The 22,395-nt window shown below is 40.8% G+C and overlaps 1 protein-coding gene across 6 annotated transcripts in view; it reads left to right on the forward strand.

Moving 5' to 3' along the window:
• Ndae1 (Na[+]-driven anion exchanger 1) overlaps positions 1-22,395 on the forward strand; it is a 265,601-nt gene that overhangs the window by 161,431 nt on the left and 81,775 nt on the right. For all 6 annotated transcript variants that reach the window (XM_080280219.1, XM_080280220.1, XM_080280223.1 and 3 more), the window contains exon 3: positions 13,914-13,979. The gene's annotated coding sequence lies outside the window, so the exon portion shown is untranslated. The remainder of the gene's footprint in view (positions 1-13,913; positions 13,980-22,395) is intronic.

Consider the following 22,395-nt stretch of genomic DNA (forward strand, 5'->3'; position numbering starts at 1 on the left):
GGAACCACCGTCTCAGTTTTTAACATTTTTACCCCTTTCACTTTGAGACGAGTGGTTCTTCCTGATCTTAAATATCATTCTTATGGGAACGGGAAGACAATATTAAGTTGGTGAATCGAAGGACGTATATCTTGGTTTGTTCTTGCTACCGCCAGACGATTGATTCAGCTGAAGGGGTTTGGTTGAGTCCAGATAAAGTAATGGAGAATAATAAAATCAATGAATAAAATCGTCTGGTGGCTGTGTGAAAACCAAGTCTTTGCAATGAATGGGTTTAAATCGTCATCGCAGGGAAGTGGCTTTAAGAACCTTGTTTATTTTAATTTCTTTCGTCGGAGGTATGTTTTGAGATAAATGATAGTGAGGTTATGAGAATAAAATAAGACATCATCATCAACGTACTGAAAGGCATTCTCTTGGACCCTTTTTTTATACTATATTCTTGCCACCTCCTGACAGTGTTATTCAACTTGGACAGACTTTGCGAACAACAGAGGTTTATTAGATACATCCTTATACAGTAAACCCCTTCAAGATCAGAGATCTTTCCTGATAGACTTTTCGAGGTGGAGGGGTTGGTTAGACAGCCCAAATAAACCCCTTCAGAAGGCCTATCGTTAAACGAACACAATCGTCTGTCAGCGGCAATAATACACTACAAAGGGCGTGACCTGGATTCAATGCGTTAATCGATATAATTTTTCAAGTGTGAAAGAGGGGCCAAGGGAGAGTGGTGACTAAAAACTAGTTGTGACACTGGCGGTGAAGGTCGACGGACGGGTCAGAAGGGTATTCATATGGCACCTAAATGAGGATCAGGTGTCAACCAGTGTCAACCCTTAATTTGTTCATTCTGGGTGAAAGTGGCGCTACAGAAACGAGTTTAGACGTTTGAATCTGTCTCTAGTGGGGGCTAATATTCCTTTGTTTTTTTAATATAGGATGGTAAGAAGGAAGAGAAGAGGTTTGGTGAAGAAGGTATTAGTAGGTGAAAAAGATTTAGTGAAGAAGGTATATCAGGTGAAAAATAAAATAGCGACAGAGTTGTATGGTGTAGGGTACGTGTTATTGCTGTTGCTGCTGTTAGGTGGGGGATCTGTGCTTCTTGTTACGCTGTTTATATTTTAAGTTGGTACACCCGACATACTTTGTGTGTGTATGTGTGTGTGTGTGTGTGTGTGTGTGTGTGTGTGTGGGTATTTTCTATTTATATTTAGGAAAGAGTTCCAAGCTAATTATTTTACCCGATAATTTTTGTAATATCATGTTCCGGTGGTGCCTTCCTTGTCTTTCACCCCCACCCCAATCTCAGCCAGCCCTTGGGAGCTCCTACGTGTACACCCTCCCTTCTCCTAAGCCAAGCCTTGTTGTAGCAGCCCAAGCCACTCGCAGTGTCGCTCTCAATCTCAAAAGTTCATCCAGGGAGTGTATATATAAACGTTCCTGAGAATAAGTTTTATAAGATCGCTTTGTATCTGTCTTCGCTCACACATCTACCAAACATTTAGGTCAAATCGAGAGAGAGAGAGAGAGAGAGAGAGAGAGAGAGAGAGAGACGTAACAGAATTTACTGGATAAAAATTAACCGGCGTGGAAACCTGTTTATCTTGGGAGTAGTTAGGAAGCTTTATAAAAACGGTTCCTTGGGGGCAACAACAAAAACATCTCCCACGGGATGCATTCACAAATTTTCTTGGACCTGAGATTATACGTTAAGATTATTTATTTATACCCGTATATTCACTCGTATATATAAGGAAAATTTCACACATAAACCAAGGTGAATATTAACCTGACAAATACACCAATAACAACAAAACGGGTTTTTTAAAATTCATTCACTTCTATGGCTACTTCGCTATCGTAAACACTATCATAGGAGTGTTTATAAATGCAAACCCAGGGGCTGCATTTATAAAGGATCCAAGCCAATTATTACAATAAACAAATCCCCCTAATTTAAAATCATAAATCACTTCTTCGAATTTTGTCACCATAATATTAACTTTAAACTATGACTCTGAAATATTTAGTGTGTCAGACAAATGAATATACAGTCTTATAAACAGGATTACGAGACTTTATATATACGGCTTCCAAGTAGGGTTTTGTCACGTACTCTCACTTCTATCATCCTTACACCTAGTTATCCTACATCCTATATCACTGGCACGTCTATTATCCAGTGACGTGAAGATATATAATTCGTTGCGTACAGATATATGTGTTTGGTCATGGTTTTAAGATTTCAAGTGCTAGATTTTCTTATTTTTCCCCTTCCTCCATTCCTCACGGTCATCTGCTGTCCCTGCCTCTCTCTTCCCTCCCCTCCTTCCCCCTCTCCCTTACTTTCCTTCCGCCTTCCCTCCCTCACTGTCACTCCTCCCCAATCTCTCCTTTTTCCTTCCCTCCTACAATCCACCTATCCATCTCTTTCATGGCCATGCGCAGTTCCTCCCTCTCTCTTCCCTTCCCACCCTCACTTTCCTTTCTCTTGCCCTCCCTCACTCTCTTTCCCCTCTCTTTCTTCTCTCCTCTTCCCTCTCACCCTCCATCTATCCATCCGACACCCGGCTATCAACTAACCTGAGAAGTAAGGGTGTTTTCTCAGGCCAGAACAAACGCAGTACAGTAATCTAATCCAGCTAACACCAGATAAACCTATTCAGCTGAGAGAGTGAGTGTAATACTGGTACTTGCTGGGCGAGGGGGGAACCACGTGTGCCTAAGTACAGGATGCCCAGGAGAAGCAAAGATGATGATGCTGGTGGGGGTGCGGGGTGGGCGGGTATGTTTATGTGTGTGTGTGTGTGTGTATGTGTGTGTGTGTGATGGTGGTAGTGGTGTTGGTGGGTTGCAGAACTGGCCAAGACCATCAGCTTCTGTGAATCAGATGGGAGTTCACCTGGCCTTGAGGCGGAAAGAGTCCAACGTTACCAAATCTTGTGGTATGAGGAGGAGGGAGGGATCTACTGTCCTCGTGAAGCAATCCCATATAAAAAGTCAAGTTACCAAAGTCAAGCATCCGTATACAATAAAATTCAAGTAACTAAATCTTGTCGTGAAGAAGCTAGCACACAAAAAATAATAACAACAGCACCAATAATAATAATAATAATAATAATAACTAATAATAATTTTGTTTGTATTTTTAGTTAGTTGTTTTCCGGGGAGGGGTACTAACCCTCCGCCAACCCACTTGTTGTCACGTAGGGAACACGCGTTGATTACTTATATGGTTACCACCCAGCGTTATAAACGATTTCCTGGTTTACAGGAAATCATTTGGCGGGGGACCGAGTGACATGGAGATGATTTGTTTGTGGCCACCCCTTAGAGTTTAAGGCGTCTGGCAATAGATAAATGTACACTAATACTAATAATAACAAATAGGCCTAATACTAATACAATAACAAATATTAGTAATAATAATAATAATAATAATAATAAAAAAAAAGGCATGTCCGTAACTTTCCTACTATCATATCAAAGAAAATCGTATGGATGGAGAAACGTAACAAGCTTCTCTCTCAGGTTTAGCCAGCAGAATGTAAGGAGCAGAAGAGGTGAAATAAGTGGCTGAGAAAAATACTAGTCTTTAAATTCAGAAATACTAGCCAGCAGTGGAAAGTGAGAAGCAGAAGTGAAATATAGGCAGAAAAACCCTCTCAGCTGAGGAATAGTCATTAGACGAAAGTGAGAAACGGTGAAAAATTAGGCAGTGAAATACCAAGTCTCTTGAAGTTAGGGAAAACGAGTATTAGCCACCAGAGGAGTGACAAGAGGTGAAATATTAAGCAGACAAACATACTAAGCCTCTCTAAGCTTATGAATGCGAGAAGCAGGAGGTGAACCATTAAGCAGAGTAACATACAACGCCTGTCTCAGCTTAAGAATATTGGCCAGCAGAGCAAGATGCAGAAGAAGTGAAAATTAACCAGCAGAGAAAAAGTGACCAGCATAAGAGGTGAAACAGTAGGCAGAGAAAAAAGAAGTAGATTATTAGCCAGCAAACTGAGAAGAAGGTGAAATATTAGCCAGCCGAGGAAAGTGAGAACCAGTAAAGGTGAAATATTGGCCAGCAGAGGGAAGGGAGAAGCAGAAGAGTAAACTATAGCACGCAGAGAAACCGCATAGATTATTGGCCAAGAAAGTCAGAAACAGAAGTAAAAAATTAAGCATATTACTATCCCAACAGTACAACACACTGACAAGAAGAACAGTTGCGTCACATCGGAAATCCTAAAGCCACCGTACGTCACAATTCTCAGTACTGTCCCTCTCAAGTCGCTAATCTGGGTGTTGTCGCAAATCAGGAGAGACAGTCGCTCCAAAACCAATGCCATTATCCCGTTAAGACATGAGGTTTACGCTTAGGGATGCACCTGCGGGAAGAAAGATTAAGGGATTATATGAAAGAGAAAGGTATGGTGGGTGGAGTTTGTGTGTGTGTGTGTGTGTGTGTGGAGAGAGAGAGAGAGAGAGAGAGAGAGAGAGAGAGAGAGAGAGAGAGAGAGAGAATCTATGTTTTGTGTGTGTGTGTGTGTGTGTGTGTGTGTGTGTATGTGTGTGTGTGTGCCGCGCTGCCGTGTCTAGTCTAACCGCGCGTCCTCCTCAGTCTTGTGTGCGCATGTGCGGGAGTGAGACATACCTCACAGCGCTCCGGGATCCCCACTGCACCCACACTCTCGCTCCCTCATCCCCCACTCAGGTACTTGGGCCCTGAATCTTACCAGGGCCTTTCTTTCATTTAAGCATAAGACACAAAACACTAGTACCTGAAATATGAAGAAGTCTTATAGAAATGAGTCTACAGCTACAACACAGCCACAATACTTGCTCTGTACACTCTGCAATATTGTATACTCAAGTGTCCACTTCTGAAACACTGTATACTCAAGTGGCCACCCCTGAATTATGCACCGGTCCACCACAAACTTCAGATGGAATCAACCGAAGGATTCCACTATGGCGTTCATTCCTCGGCCACCCCATTTCTAAACCGTCTATTCTCGTGGCGTATTTTTGCATTTTATTCTTCACCAGACGATTTTACTCAGTTTTGGACCGAATTTTTTTAACTGGAGGGGTCAGACGCAGCCAACATCCTTCCATTTTAAAATCTCCCCTGAAGTGATGAATAATAATGACTGTGCATCAAGAATAAAATATAAAGACACTGACTGATATTGGTTAAAAATCGTGCTACGGTTCCGTGTGTACCGCGATGCACATTAGCACACACGTGGCGCAGTACTGAGTCAGGTGACAATCTGTAAGTACCGGGCCGGAAGGGGAGCACACAGAGGGAGGGTGGTTGGCGGGAGTGAGTCACCGCAAATCCACCTCAGTCAGTTCCTATTTTTCAAGATTTAACCAACCACCGCATATATACGAGACCAAGTAAGCGACGGTCTATTATCTCTCCCGCATCCACTGTCTTCTCGTAAATCCAGTGTTTTTTTTTTGAAAAAGGAAAGCAACAAAATGAACTAAGTAAACAGGCCCCACCTCTACGTCAAGATTATTTTGACAGACCACCGCATACAAAAAGGTCCATCTTACCCGTTACCCCAACATCTTTGCCATATCCACTATCTTATCGTAAAGCCACAGCGATCTTAAGTCAGTGTCTGTGAGCGAGAAGAAGAACCTTGGACTAAGCTATGCAACATTCCTAAGATTACATGACCAGCGTGCACAAGACCTCATCTTCCCCGAGTTACAAATATTTCTCATTATAATCAGAAAATTATATCCGGTGTCTTGTGAGCAATAAGGACAAATCCAAACCAAGTAGACAAAATAAATTATATAAGGTAAAAGTAACCCCAAGACAAAGTAACAATCCTAGCGTTTTGTGAGTACCGGTAATTCTTGTAAGATGCATCCCGATTTAAGCGAAGCAGCATTTCTAAGATTATTATTTTTACAAGACTGGCGATCTCAAGGCTTCATCTTAACCCCACTCACTCAAATTTCTTACTATTCACTGTTATCGTGTCCTGTGAGTAAGATCAACAGAACTATACTGTGCACAAATAGAAGAAATATTACCCAGAATGTATCATTCCTCTCAATGGTATTTTACTTTGCTTTCTCAAAGATCTGTCTTTCCCCCGTTACTCTTAATATTTTTTTTTTATAGTAGTAGTAGCAGTTGTTGTTGTTGTAGTGGTGGTGGTGGTGATGGTAGTGGCAGTATAGCAGTACTAAGAGGAGTTCAAGTGGTAGCAGTAGTAATAACAGTGATAGTATGGTCATAGTAGTAGCAGTGAGACAGCCCCAAACCCAGTAGTAACAAAGTAAGGAAATACCCAAGCCAAAGAAACAGTCTTATTCCTGTGATTATTTGACCTAACCGACGTAAAGAAGGACCAATTGTACGGCAGTGGCTAAAGTAATCTTAACGTCTCCAGTAGACCCAAACTCTGCTATAGATGATGAAGGAGCAGAAGATGAGGAAGAAGTGGAAGAACAAGAAGTTACATTTCAAGATAATTTTACGTGAGCGACAAAGGATCATTTCACCCTGTCTTAGTTCCACCTTTTTAAAAATATATTGCCACATCCAGCACCTTAATATATCACGTAATCTTTAAATAATATGGATACACTAAAACAAAGGCGAGAATAGGTTTTCTTGGTTACAAAAATTAACCTTCTACTCTGACTTGGGGTTAAGGATCTCAGGTGGGTTTGGAGGCTACTTAACATCCCCTTGATTGCGACTTAGCAAACACATTATACCTCAGTAACCTCGTGTATGTTACTGGTGTCAAGTCGATATTAAAACTAAATAACAAACACGTGAATGTTAAGGACTACTGTGCAAAATAAATCGCCACGGAAGAGGTGCTATGAAATTTCCACAGCTAAATTCAGTACCTTTTCGTCTCCTGTATTTGTAAGTGATGGGGCAAACCCCAAACTAAACAGAGACAAAGTAATCCAAAGATAAGCAGAGACGAAGAAAATAGTCTCAAAGTACGCTAAGTAGTAACAAAGTAACAAGCCCCACACTAAGCAATGTAATAGCCCCAGTCTAAGCAAAGTAAAGTGCCCTAACCTAAGTAGACAAAAATGACACCTGAAAGTAAGCAGACACAGTACTGTCCTCAAAGTAAGCAAAGTAAAGAAGCCTCAAACTATGCAGATACAATATTACCCTTACAGTATGGAAAGCAAAAAGCTCCAAATCTAAGTATAGACGAAGCAACTTGTGTCCTCACACCACAAACATCTCGTGCATGCGACACCTCACTATGACGTAGCGTTTCGTGCCATCATTTAGATAGGATCTAAACCAAAGTATAAAACAAATCAGTCAAAATAAGTCAAAGATGATCATATATATATTTGTTTTCCTACTATTTATCGTTTTAATATTAACTCTGAATTGGTTATGGAGTGCCGTTTCCTTGCTGAGCGTCTGGTAGGTCCATGAACGAGGGAAAACGTACCTGCAGGAGATTATACATACGTGCTTGAGAGAGATTGTACCTTACAGTTCCAGTTAGCCGATCATCTTTTGAGTGAAAGTGACAGTGAAGGAGCGGGTCAGGTCACACACACACACACACACACACACACTCGCTGGTGCAGTGGTAACGTTCCCGCTTGCCAACTGGTGGACGGGAGTTCGCGCCTCGCTCAGGTTGCGAAAAGTTTCACTGACGAAGTGGGTGGTTACTGTCCCCCTTGAGAAAGGGGACGGGTGTATGCGTGTGTGAAGGTCACAGCCTTGCCCTTAGATCGGACTATATGAGCTTTCAGCTCCCTTCCGGGAGGGTAAAACCTGACGATCACGACCATCAAGTGATCCTGACCGACCCGGTGAATTACACACACACACACACACACACACACACACACGCAAAACCATCCTACCCCACTTTGTAGCATCCAACTTTATCAATACTCTCTCTCTCTCTCTCTCTCTCTCTCATCAATTCACTCACACTCTTGTACGACAGTGTGTGCATTCATGCTGTTGGATCTTTGTACACACACACACACACACACACACACACACACACACACACACACACACACACACACACACACACACACACACACACACACATCTTCCACTCCGCGAGGATTTTGGTTCTTTTGCAGCTTTATTTTCCTTAGCTCAGTGGCAGAGTAAGACAATACTAGAGTACTGTACTATTGCTTTCCATGCTTCCCAGGGCACTTCTTCGTGACTAGCATCACATTCTAATATTAATCTACTACTACAAGTCAGTATTCAAGATGGAGAGACGGCAGATTTACGCCTAGTTAGTGTGAACAGAGTGTGGTCTTTCTCCAGAAGGTGTGGTCATTCGTCTTCCGTGGCCTCTTTATGACGTGACGTTTCCCGGAAAGTGACTCATTCTGCCTCATGCATTTCATCTACGTTACCCCGGATATCCAGCCTACGTACATAGTAAAAGCAACATCATCGTCACTGCTGTTACCATCATCATGATCACCACCACCACTACCATCATTATCACCACTGCCATCATCATCATCATCATCATCACCACCATCATCATCATCAGCAGCAGCACCATCATCGGCACCATCAGCACTTCATTTCCCCACCTACGGATAGGAATGATAAAACGCGACTGAGGGTGAACTAATCAAGAGCTTGTCCAGTGAAAAGGGCCACACCCTCACTCACTCCCCAGTCCAGCCACCGGAACTCAAAGAATCTCTACCGATCCTTAACGAGTGTGAGAGAGACAGAGAACGCGACGCCTATCGTTTTTCGTTGTTAATGTACTATGATAAAAACGGTACTGGAAAGGGTGATGGAGGATTACGCCTTCGTGTGGTCACTCAGAAATGACCGGACGGTGAAGCCGCCTGGGTATACACGTCATTCAATCGCCTCCCCATCCCCCGAAAGCAGGATGGTAGACTAGGGAAGGAGAGCAATTTCGGCCTACAGTCCACTGGGTTCGCGTTCAGATGAGCCTGAGGTTGCAACTACTATGATCAGAATTACACCAACATTTCTCTGCTGGTTATGGCTATGGACGGTGTAAAAAGTAAGAGAAGGAAGGAAGGAAAGCACACAATAAAAGTACAAGAAGGAAAGAAAGCACAATAAAAGTACAAGAAGGAAAGAAAGCACACAATAAAAGTACTAGAAGGAAAGAAAGCACACAATAAAAGTACTAGAAGGAAAGAAAGCACACAATAAAAGTACAAGAAGGAAAGAAAGCGCACAATAAAAGTACAAGAAGGAAAGAAAGCACACAGTAAATGAGTACGAGAAGAAAGGATAGCACACAGTAAAACAGTGGAAGTGGAAAGGATACTTGTCTGGGGAGTAGTGAGTAATATGGAAGGCATGACAACGGTGGAGGAGGATTGTTGCTGAACTTCTGATCGTGACACAACAAATAATAGCGCCTTTAAATAACTGAGTATTTACTCTTACCTGACAAAGATCCGCAACCTCTTCCAGCTCAGTTGATAGCCATGTGTAGTCAGATTGGGGCGCTGATTTGACTAAAAACCAAGGACTCTCATTTCTATCTCATACCTAAGACTCATCAAATTCCACGTAACCAAGACTTATAAATCTTGTAAGAGTACCCCAATTACGTCAGATGAAAATAAACCGAACAGAGAAAGTCCATGCGCTTTGTTCCTGAGTTCTGGGATCAGCTGAGCAAGCGAGGTACGGAGGAGGGAGTGACCACGCGGAGCACCTGAAGATGAAGGGAGGAAGGGAGGGGAAGAGTGGGCGGGAGGGAAGGGAAGACTGGGAGGGAGAGAGAGACGGGAAGACTGGGCGGGAAAGGAAGGGAGAAGGAGGGGGGAACGAGTGTAAAGGTGGGAGAGGGAAGGGGAGGGAGGTAATCTTGGGAGGAGGGATGGTGGGAGAAAGAATATTACTGTATGATGGGAGAGGAAGAGGTTGGGAGTGAAGAATGTTAGGAACGGAAAGGGAGAGAGGGAGGGGAGTACAGGTGAGAGGGGTGGAACTGGGTGGGAGAAGGTGAGGAAAGGAGAGAGAGAGAGAGAGAGAGAGAGAGAGAGAGCACAAAGTAAAAATATAAGAAAGAATAAAGCTTTACAAATACTGAGCAAAGAGAAATGAGCCGTCGACACAAGGTCACTGAAGGCCTTATCCACCCCCTCTAGTTCTTCACATCTCCCAAGTTGTGTGTGTGTGTGTGTGTGTGTGTGTGTGTGTGTGTGTGTGTGTGTGTGTGTGTGTGTGTGTCAATGAGTAGGCAGATCTTGACCCATTTACGACCACTGTTCCGCTTACTCTTACTCTGCAAGTTTTTGTACCTACATTCTGTCAAAATTAACTTGGTCTAAAGGTGCTGTTCCCACTGTTGTGTTTATAAAAGAGTCTGTTGCTAGTCTGCCTTCATCTGACGGAACCGGAATGCTCTATGATCCTAAATATCAGATGAACCTTAGCTATGACGCAGGAATGAGTCTCCTTGATTATTAGTCCATACGACCCTCCAGTCAGCCTACAACTGGCCTGAAAGGGGTTAGGGATTTCTGTCAGGAGAAAACACACCTACACTCGTCTCAACAGAGCTTGGTTATGGAGATGTAATGTGCTAAATAAATCCCTAAGGGGGAGAACTTACGGAATCTTTAAACCCGCTTAGCATATGACACTAAAACTACCGTCACTCCATCTTTATTGCTGAGCTGTAACATGAGAGTATCACTAGAATATGGCGCTAGTCACGAAGAGGTGCTGTGGACAGGATGTAGTCATTGTACTGCCGTATTCTGGCACTGAATTGCAAAGGGACAAAAAAAAAAAAAGTCAAACAAGAGTATATTATTATCATGATCGGGACACCCACCACTCTCTCTCTCTCTCTCTCTCTCACACACACACACACACACACACACACACACACACACACACACACACACACACACACTCTACTATATGCACAAATAAATACAGCTCCAACACACACACACACACACACAAACTGATCCACGGGACTAGCTAGTGTCTGAATTATCTAGACAAAAAAATAAGTGTGCATCAAAAACATAAAAGAGGATATCGAGAAGCAATGTGCAGAATAATTCGCAAAGAGTCGTGTTAGGAAATCTCCCAAGCCACTTAAAATACAACACGTTACGACACCGTCTTCAGTGTAATTAAGTCCTCCATGCACGGTACTAATTTAATGCTACTTGCAATATTAGCTCTGAGTGGTGGTTCTCTGCTGGTCTGTCCCGTATATTTTTCATATTATATTTTATTGTTCGCTTGTGTGGTATTTGTCATTTTAATACCAATACAGTTGTTGTTGTTGCCGTTCCCTGGTCTGTCTGTCCAAGCAGACCCATCAACCACAGGCAAGCAACACCTTTCTGTAGCAAACATAGCCTCGGGGAGGCATAGCTTCCAAGGGGCTATGTAGGAGTAATAGTTTCAGCCTGAACTTTGACCACTTGGTCAATGTGGTTGAGTTCCTCATCTGGGAGTGTTGTGCAAGGCCAGCTACCAGGCCATGGCCCCACCTCACTGCCATGGTAGTACCTCTCGAAACATTGGTAACCATTCTCTTACTACCTTTTTGGTGGGCTAACGGGTGCTACACCTTGCCCAAGGGTGACCCGGGACTATGCAGGGCAGGGACGTCCACCTTCCCTGATCCGGACACATACTCCACACGCATACTCAGACATAAAGTATAGCGATTCCGACCCTAAGTTTCCTTGTTACCCTCTACTGGCAAACATAAAACACAATGTCTTGACACGTGGCCTAGGGATGTCTCACATGGGATCGGCTGTTGACCTGGTGCCGCTCTCAAATTGTTAGATTAAAGACAGATTAAGTTAGGGGATGGTGGATTAAATTGTGCTAGATTAGACTACGTTGTTAGATTGGGTTAAGTTAGTAAGCACGAAACTACGGATGATTTCATCTTAGCGCTAGATTGACCTGAAAGTGCATCTATTACCATCCCGCGTGTTTACAAGTTTGATCGTTACCCATGTCCCCAAAACGTATCGCAAAACCTCTTCAGCGTGGTAACGTGTTTTTCAACTTCTTTATACTTATGGATGACTTTTTTTTTTTTTTTTAAGGAGTTTCGTAATGCGTAAGTTACTAGAAGCTGTATCTAAGGCCCCATTTCGAAAAGTCACTCTAAGCTAAATAAAAACGTACACACACACACACACACACACACGAAGTCGTTGGACTAAAGGAATAAATAATATAATGATGATGGGTCTCGAAGTACAAGAAAAAGAAACTCTAGAGATGCGGGACCCTATGGGGCTCTGAAACACCATAAGACTGTTCGTTAATGAAAGACCTTACGTGTGAAAATTCTTAGGAAGCCAGAGTGAAACATTATATGGGGCACTGCAAGAATGAAGGACTTTACGTGTGAAAATATTTAGGGTGTTACTGACTGAGCAGGTCCTTTATACGCTCTGCTATATAGGAAATTTATGTGGTTTTGTGTAAGCTTATAAAATGGTATATATTTCCCTTACTGTTTCAGTGTCCAACTTTGTATTGACTACAACTGTAACTGTGTAAATAAAAAACTAACTAAAAAAACAAGAAGTTAAATAAAAAAAATAAAAACAAAAGCCTGCAACTAAACACAAAAACTAGTGACTGTAAATAAAAACAAAGACAACTAAAATATGAAAAAACCAGTAACCTGTAAATAAAACAAAAATCCATAACTAAATAAAAACAAAAACCAATAACTGTACATAAAAAAACAGCAATGTAAATAAAATAAATAGTAGGAAATAAAAACAAATGCCAGTACCTGTTAATAAAAAAAATATATAAATAAAAAAGTTACTAAATAAAAAGAAAAACCAAGAAATGCAAATAAAAAACTAGCTAGCTATTGCAAATAAAAACAAAAACCAATCTATCTATCTATCTATTGTCAGACGCCTCAATCCCGTTTGGAGTGGCCACAAACAAATCGCCTCCAAGTCGCCCTGTCCGCCGCCATTTCACTGCCCTGCTCTCAACTCACACCCCCCTCTCTCATACACCTCTCCACCCCATCCCTCCATCTCATCCTCAGCCTCCCCTTCCCTCTTCCCCTCTCCACCTCACTCACATACACTCTCTTCATCAGTCTTTCACCCTCCATCCTCTCCACATGGCCAAACCACCTCAGTGTGTTCCTCATAACGCTTCCTATCACATCCACACCACAATGCTCCTTTATATCCTCATTCATCTCGTCAGCCTGTCTCTCCATGTGACTCCACAGGCTCCTCTTAAATAACTCATTTCCACTGCTCTCACTCTTGACTTGTGTCCTTCCAACAACGTCCAAGCTTCACTTCTGTACGTTAGAGTTGGTACCACAATACTGTCATGTAGTAACTTTTTCACTTCCATGCTCACTTTCCTGTTTCTTATCACTGCTTTCAAAGAACCAGCAACCTTTCTTCCCTGCTGTACCCTTTCAAGCACTTCACCCTCCAAACCTCCATGCTTACTCATCACACTACCCAAGTACTTAAACGTACTCACATTTTCCAATTCCTCACCATCCAACCTCGCTGTATATTCACTGACTTCACCTCTCTCACAGACCATCACTTTACTCTTCCCTACATTCACCTTTAGATTCCGTTTCTTACTCTCCCAAACTCATCCACCAAGCCTTGCAGCTCCCCTTCGTCTTCACTCAACAACACAGTATCACCTGCAAACAACAGTACAGGGAGTTTCCAAACACTATTCTCTCTCACCAGGGCCACTCCAACATAACTAAATAAAAATAAAAACCAGTAACTAAATAAAAGCAAAAACCAATAACCATAAATGAAAACACAAACCTGTAACTGTAAATAAAAAACAAACCTGCAACTATAAAAAAAATAATTATCACCGTCTTACTGTACCCTTTATGTTTCAGATGAACCCAGTTGCCTGAAGGATTGGTGTACCTCTACTTCCCCAAACAGCCCTCATTAGTAAAAAGGTGAGTTTTGAATTACCTACGATATTTCCTTCCTTAAAATGTTCGTATATATTCTTAACATAATACAGTCCTACTGCATTTGATTCTGCTCTATACTTTTTCTTTTTTTTTCTCCCCACACTCTTCATCCACTGGTATCACACCATCATATTAGTCTTTTCATATTAAAAAATTCACTGTCCTATGACTCTCACCCTTCCCCACCTTGCCATACTCCCCACTTTAATTCCATCACCTGTAGCTATACTCTTTTATTCTAACTTGGCCCAAAATTGCCATCTCCCTATCTGAAATGCTGAATTGTAACAGGAGATTAACACAAGATTATGATCCTCATCATGAAAAAGGGCTGTGAAAAGGACAGAGAACCATTGCATTGTCTTTTTCTTGTGCTCATCTATGTGATATAAGCTGCAAAAGTAGAAAAATCTTGGTCATGTTAAGATGAAAGGACTGTGTATCACTTCAAATTAAAGTTACAGGTGATGGAGTTAGTGTGAAGGAGTATGGGCAGGTGTGGAAGGGTGTGAGTTGTGGCTAAGTGTAATTTTATTAGCAATGGTCTAACACATGGTGCTAAGGACAGTGGAATTACAATATTACAACTTTTCAGACAAGTACAGTGCTGTCTGCTTTTTGAAATTTAAGCTGTTTGATGCATGAACATATATTAAACATATGAATAAATTGATAGTATACAGCACAATACTTTTATAACTTCAGAGTATGCCAGTGCTCTAGATTTTTGGATGCATTTTTTTTATTTTTTTTATTACTGTACAGTAAACTCTCAATTATCCAGTGTAACTCAGCCAAGCCCTATGCCGAATAATGTAAAATACAAGATAGAATAATGCACAGTACCCATCGACTCAATATTTAGTATCGAGCTGGATATTGCATTATTATCTGTCTTGAACTCCAACCTAAAAACTTTTCCATGAGTAGAAAATGAAAATTAAGCATAATGTAATGATACAATACAGCAATACAGTTCTGGTTGGCTACCATTTACGAGCCGGTTGAGACGCTTCAATGCCGAATATTCCATAGAACCGCCAGACTCGTTTACATCATGTTTCGGCACTGGATATTGCATAATTTTGCCAGATATTGCTTTAATAGAGCCGAGCCAGCAGCACAGGAGAATGTGTTGGGCTGGATTTTGCAACGACGGATAATTGAGAGTTTACCGTACAGTACTGTATTATAATTATTAGCATGAGCAGTTGACATTCATTATAAGAGTTGATTGCTACATATTTGCTGTGAAAGTCTGACCAGATACATGTTTTCTGTGGAAAAGAGAGCCCTGTTTCAGAGCAAGTTTTGTGGCACCGTGGAGTGTTACGTACTTCACCGATTCCTTCCCCTCACACTGCCCTACTCCCTCACACTAGCCCATTCTCTCACGCTGCTCCCTCACTCCCCTTCTCATACTCCCCCTTCCCTTCATATTGCCACCCTCTCTCAAACTACCCCTCCCTTACTCCCCCTTCTCACTCCCTCTTTCCTTCACACTTCCCTTTCCCTTACACTGTCCTCCCTTACTCCCATTTTTCTCTACATTTTTCACAAATTATTTTATTACTTCTGCTTCCTCTCACTGTTGGTTCCTCAGCACTGTTTGATTATTCCTCTCACTTTTCTCTTGCACTTTTTACTTATTCCTTTCACTGATTCACTTTCCACTTGTTCCTTTTCCTGTCTTCTGCACTTTTCAATTCATTGTCTTTAGCACTTTTCACTTATGCCTTTCGCTGTTGCGTTGACTTTTCACTTACTTCTGTCATTGTCTTCTACGCTTTTCACTTATCCCATTCACTGTCCTCTATATTTTTCACTTATTCGTTTCACTGTCTTCTATACTTTTCACTTATTCCTTTCACTGCCTTGACTTACACACATCATTCCTCTTACTGTTTTCTCTTCTGCGCCTTTTGCTTATTCTATGCGCTTTTTTCACCATTTCTTTGCACTTCTTCCTCAGCCTTGTAGTTTGTTTTCCTCCCTCTGCATTTTCTATATGTTTCCCTTTATCCTAACTTTTCTTTTTTCTTTTTTCATTTCTGCCTTCCCTAGTATTAATTTTTCTTTTTTGATCCTCTTATTAACCTAGTGATTCTCTCTCTTTCTCCCTCTCTCTCTGACTACTGAACTCTTTTCACTTTAGCTTGGCCTATAGGTGTCGTTTCTCTATCTTAAATTCTGAGCTGTCGGAAGAGATTAACATCAGAATACAGTACGGTGGTAGTCACAAAGAAGTGCTGTGGATAGAACGCAGATCTGTGGTATTATCTTGTTCTGCCACTAAGCCGTAACAATGGAATATGGTGCTGGTCACAATGGGTGCTTCGGAAAAAACGTAAAATCACAGTAAAACCTCGATATAACTGACTTCAGTAGACCGGATTTCGCTTCTATCGGAATCAAGGCGTTACCTGACTAAATTCTTATACAGTATATCAGAAAAAGTCCAATGAAGCCAGAAGCAGTCCGGACTGCCTGACCATGTCAGCTATATTCACCACAGGAAGTTAAATAAAAGACATGTTTATCAGTGTATAGTACAGTATTATTATACAGTTTATATTATACCATCTGATTATTGTTGTGCATGTATAATACTGAACAGTACAGCTCTGCAATTGCAGTGAAAATTTAAAAACTGTTGCAGTGATCTGGATTAATGTCTGATATATCAGAAAGAGTCCAGGTTAGCAGGGGGAAGTCCGAATGTCACATTTATTGGAATTTCGCTTTTCAGAATGGCTTGGGCCCCAATTAGTCCGTTATAGTGAGGTTTTACTGTATCTGTATTGTCTTTTTCTGCCACTGTGCTGTATGAAATAAGCTGTAAGAGAACTAAACTCTGGGCCAGGTTAAAGTGAACAAACTATGGTATAATGCTGTGATGCCTTTTACTTCTCCACTGTTTCTCCTCTTTATCACTAGACTACCTCCTGCTGCATTCCTCCCTCACACTGACCTCATCCATAATCTCGTGTGTTTCTCTTATGATTACCGTACTGTACTACAAAGTTTTTACAATCAGTTCAGCACTTCTGGACTCATGCTGATTGTGTCTGTTATTGCTGATTGTGTCTGTTATTGCTATGTTGTCCTTGTATGCTGTGTTTCAGTATTTCCTATCAATAGTCCAATCCAATGTTAGAATTACACTTGGTCATGACTCACACCTTTCTACACCTGCCCATACTCCCTCACAACTCCCATGTTGCTGGAGAACACCTTCATGTGATGGCACTGATATGGCCAGGTGGTGGAGCTAGCAACTTGTACAAGTGTCCCTTAATCTCCTTTCTATCCACTGAAAGAAGGATGGTAGCCTGCATGATCGCAACTTTGGGCTGCAGTCCACCAGGTTTATGTTCAGATAAGTCTGGGTTTGCAACTACTACTAACTCCATCACTTGTAACTATAATCATTATAGTTATAGTGATGGAGTTTGAGGGAGGGAGTATGGACAGATGTGAAAGGGTGTGAGTTGTGGCTAAGCGTAATTCCAATTTGGAATTGACTATAATTATTTTCCCTGGTTGACAGCTTCCTACAGTTCCATGACAAGCTTTGTTATTCTTAGTTTGCATATCCAGTAAGTGTTAAATATACATCTAAAAGTCAGACTGTTTATTTGTTCCATAAAATCACTCCTACCTACTGTACCATGCCTTTGAATTTAAACTACACTACTACTAAATTTAATATAACGATAATCATATTGTACAGTAGCATTAATACTGGTAACACTAAGAACAATAATAATAATAATAAATAATAATAATAATAAATAATAATAATAATAATAATAATTCACTGTCATCTTACATGTCAGGACCAACTTGCCTAGCCCCGGGCTCCTACGCTCCTCATGGGGCAACACAGGATTAGGTGATGGATGGATAACGAATTTCAAACCATTTGTACTACTCAGACCAAAATTGCTGATAATCCATATATTTCACTGTACTTAAAATTTAGGTTATATATTTATGACAATGCTACAGTTTACAGTACTGTGCTAAGTACAGTACTGATCAGTGTGGTTAGTATTCCGCAGCATGTTTTTATAATACCGTAATTCAGTCTTAATAGCTGGGTATTAGAGATAAATTTATATATGCTTACTGTTACTGACAATATCATTTTTACAGAAAGAAAGTGACCACTGATAAAGTTGACATTAAATGAAGATTTTCTTAGCTTGCAGCTGTGGTGATGTAACCATGTTTTCTAGCTTTCATTAGTTCCAGCAACCACTGAGTAATATAGTTTATTCCAGTATCTACCTCTAAGTGAATTTTAAGACTGAATTCCCCAATCTATTTCCAAAATAAAGACTGAAATGCTTCACCTGTGATTTTTTGTTGAAGATTTATATTCTAGTTCTTCAGAATTCAGTACTTGCCGTCATTGTTTAATAAATACAGTAGTCAATTTTATATTTCCATCAACAATGCAATATGGACATCTGAGTATCTGTCTGTCTATCTGTCTCTTATTAGATACCATAATCCCGTAAGGGATGACCAGTAGTCGTTGAGTTAGTTGCTTTATCGGGAGGGACGCTAACCCTTTGCCAACCCACTTGTTGACAAGTAGGAAACACATATGGATTGGTGATATGGTTAACACCCAGTTATGTAAATGGTTTCTGGATTCTAGGAAGCCATTTGGCTTCTCATTTCATGTAACGCCACCTGAAAAGGAAAGAAGAGTAATAAAAAGTGATAGGAAAGATGGGAGAAATAGGAAGAGCGGAGGGCGAACAAAATGGTAAACTTAAAGTGAATAAAACACTGGGGCCAGATAAAATATCTCTGCATATTCCAAAGAAAGCAGAGAATGAAATATCTAAGCCATTACCTAAGCTATACAATAAATCACTAAGAAATAGTAAAAGTGCCTCATGAGTGGAAACTAGCAAAGGTAACTCCAATATTTATAAAGGGCAGCAAATTGCAACCAGAAAATTATCAACCCGTAAGCTAAAGCTTCAGTGGTGTGCAAGTTGTTGGAAACTGTTATGAGAGATAAGTTTGTTAAGCACTTTGAAATAAATAATCTCATCGAATATTCACAACATCTGAGGATGTTGCAGCAAATCATCAATTACTGTACCCAACACCAAAGCACCCGTACTGTGAAGTAAAAGGACTGTCTCAGTGAAGTAAAAGGACTGTCTCAACACTGGACATCATTATTATTATTATTTCTTTTAAATTCATAAGTTTATCTCTGTGACCAATCAGACCAGTCATTCAAATCACACAGTGCTCTACCTTCAGATTCCTTACTGTAGCTACTCCCCCCCCCCCAAGCACCACCACTACAATGCCTCTTCACTTTTTCTTTTTGTCTCAGTCTCTCCATGCAACTCCATTTGCACCTCTCAAGTAACTCATTACCATTGCTCTCACTCTTGACCTGTGTCCTTCCAACAGTCTCTCACCTTTCCTCAGACCAACAACCGTCCATTCATCATCCAACACAGTATTGCCCCATCATGAAGACCGGTCTGAGGCTTGGCTACTCAGTTCATACATTTAAGACAAGTGCGACCAGTTGCTTGTCCCTTAATGGCAGTTCAAGAGCAGTAAAGCCCAACCACTCCACAGAATGCAGCTGTTATGAGCCACATCCAGTTGGAATGTCTGAACACTAGACCACCAGCTGTCTAAATTTGTTTTTCTTCTTTCTTTCTTGGTGAAAACAACTTCCTGGGCTTCTGGTCTTTAGGCTCTTTTCTGCATAAAGTGGGGGAGAGGGAGGCATTGAAAATATATGATAGTATGATGGCTAATGCAGTACATCAGTGCAGCCTTAGTAATGAGATCTTTTCTTTTCTTTAACTATAAAGTACTGTCTGTCAATCTCTATCTCTATAGCCAGATACCCTACCAATGGGAATGGGCACAATTTAATCACTCCAGTGGCACCCTGTCAACCATCAGGCTGTCCTCCCTACAACACACACCACCTTCATTCATGTACCTCTCCATCCCATCCCTCGACCTCATCACTGGTCTCCTCCTCCCCCACCTCTCCCCTTCCACTAGACTGGATGAGGAATAATTTGAGACTGATTTGCTGCACAGTCCTCAAGCACTATAGTAAAGCCACGGTGGAAAGTTATAACAGAAAAAGAATGAACTACCTTAACATATTCCATACAAAGTGAATATTGTTATCAGAACCAAAACTATTCAACCTCTTTACTGATCTCTCATTCCTGTTTACCCACTTCCTTGATCTCCCACGTGTTTAAAATAATAATTTTTTACTGATAAATTTTCATATTAAAAACTTGTGAAAGACATATTGTACTATACCATATTACTGCTTCATATAAAACCTTAGTTTATGGGTTTGCTCGGCCAGACAGACTGGGTTTACTCAACAACATGAAACCTTAGTGAAATTTAAAATCATATGATACTGGTACTGTTTATGTTACTAACTAATACACTGTGGCTATTCTGTGTTTATTTAATAACACTGTAGATACTGTGTACAGAAACTAGTTATACAGGTAAAATACTTGGATATGCAGGCTGCTGCAAAACCTGTGTATATGCAGTACTTCTCTGTACTGAATATTACAGTGTTTGAGTGTTCTTTTTTTGTATTATTGGTGTGAATGAGCATTTATTTTTATAATCTGCACCAATTCCTTAATACTTTTATTTAATTATTATTATTATTTTTTTCAGTTTATAGTTCTATATAACTTTTGTCATTGACTGCATTGTGATATGTATTCATGGAAGTTTGTGTGCAGGAAGCAGGATACTCAGTCAGAACTCTGAACCTTAAGTGGACAGTGCTGTAAAATATTTAGGTATACATTTGTTTATTCCATTCATTTGTACAGTATGTCACCTAATTATCCTGACACATGATTACTATGAATACCGTGGGTGTAAAAGTGAACACTTCTAGTGCCAACACTGGAGTATGGTATAACCGCTCCTCTACTTACAGGCTTCAATGACACTGACAGTTGGTTTGTAACTCAAAAAAGTTCATATGTCAAAATTAACTACTAGTAATACATGAGGCCAATTATGTATAAGTCATACAGAGAAACTAAAATACTCTTGTTGTACCAACTGCTTCAAGCAAATTTGGTCAATAGCAGAATTAATATTACTGTATCTGAATAGGTACCCTACACAGTATTTTGTAAGTGTCACTGAAGAGCATTGGGAAGCTCAATAAATGCTTCTCAAAAAATGTTAGTGCTGTACTATATATATAAAAGTTCATAAACTGAAAGTGTGTAAATAGGTTGCTTGCTGATGAGCCAAAATCTTGCTGAAATTATTTCATACATTAACATTTACAATGCAGTGTTGTACCTTGTTACACAGTCATCAGCATTAAGGATAGTGCTTCAGGAAGGATATCCAATTTAGAACTGTAACTGTGTAGTGCATTTGGGTACTGATTAGCTAACTGTTTGTGTAGCCACTTGGTAATCTCTTATTAATACAGCAAGTTTGAAAGAGTTCAGAAGGGAATGATATAATGACTGGGTTGTGTAGAGTAACCAAGATGCAAGTTCAGCAAATTGAATTTGTAAATGGTTGCTGTTATGGCTCCAGCCTCATCCGAATGTGAAGCCAGTGGACTGCAGGCTGAAGCTGCCCTTTTCCTCCAGTCCACCATCCTCCATTTGGGGGACAGAGAGGGAGTTGAGGAGTGTTTGTATTACCAGCAGATTTGTCACTGCCAGGATGTGAAGACATTGCAAAGGTACTTTTGCCTGACAGACCTGGAGGTGATTACTCGGTCCTGGATTTGTCCTACTTGATACACCCATTGGATTCATATGGACTACAGCACTTGGTAAAATACAATGCAGTTTGGTCATATGCAGTATTCCTGTTCTTGCAGTCCTTCAATTCCTAAGTACAGTAATTTCATACACTTCTTTGGGTAGCATTGACATCAAGTTGGTATTACCATCATGCCTCTGATACTTTTATTAACCAACCAGTTAGTTCAATGGTGGGTAAAATGTTTGAGTGCGATGTAAGTGAAGGCTTGCCGACATTAAGAAATTTGGCATTTTTGTGGTGTACTGTACAGTCTGAAGAAAAGATTAGAGTGCAGTATGCAGCCTTGTGACACATACCAGACCCAGTATTTGTCTTCATACCGAAGCAGGAAGTAAGATATAAGAAAGGTGGGGCCAATAGGTCAGTGCTGTTGAAGTGGTGGCCATAAAGTCATCTGAATGTGAACCCAGCACACTGCAGGCTGAAGATACCCTTCTGCTGCAGTCCCCCATCCACTTTTTGGTGGAGAAGTATAACCCATGTGGTTATATCAATGCCACCAGGTGGGGGCATCCCTCTCCCTCACTTGTCATATACAGAAGATTTAATG

This window comes from Coenobita brevimanus, chromosome 84 (genome assembly GCF_032717465.1).
Source record: "Coenobita brevimanus isolate Jiangsu-jjx chromosome 84, ASM3271746v2, whole genome shotgun sequence".
NCBI classification, from domain to species: domain Eukaryota; kingdom Metazoa; phylum Arthropoda; class Malacostraca; order Decapoda; family Coenobitidae; genus Coenobita; species Coenobita brevimanus.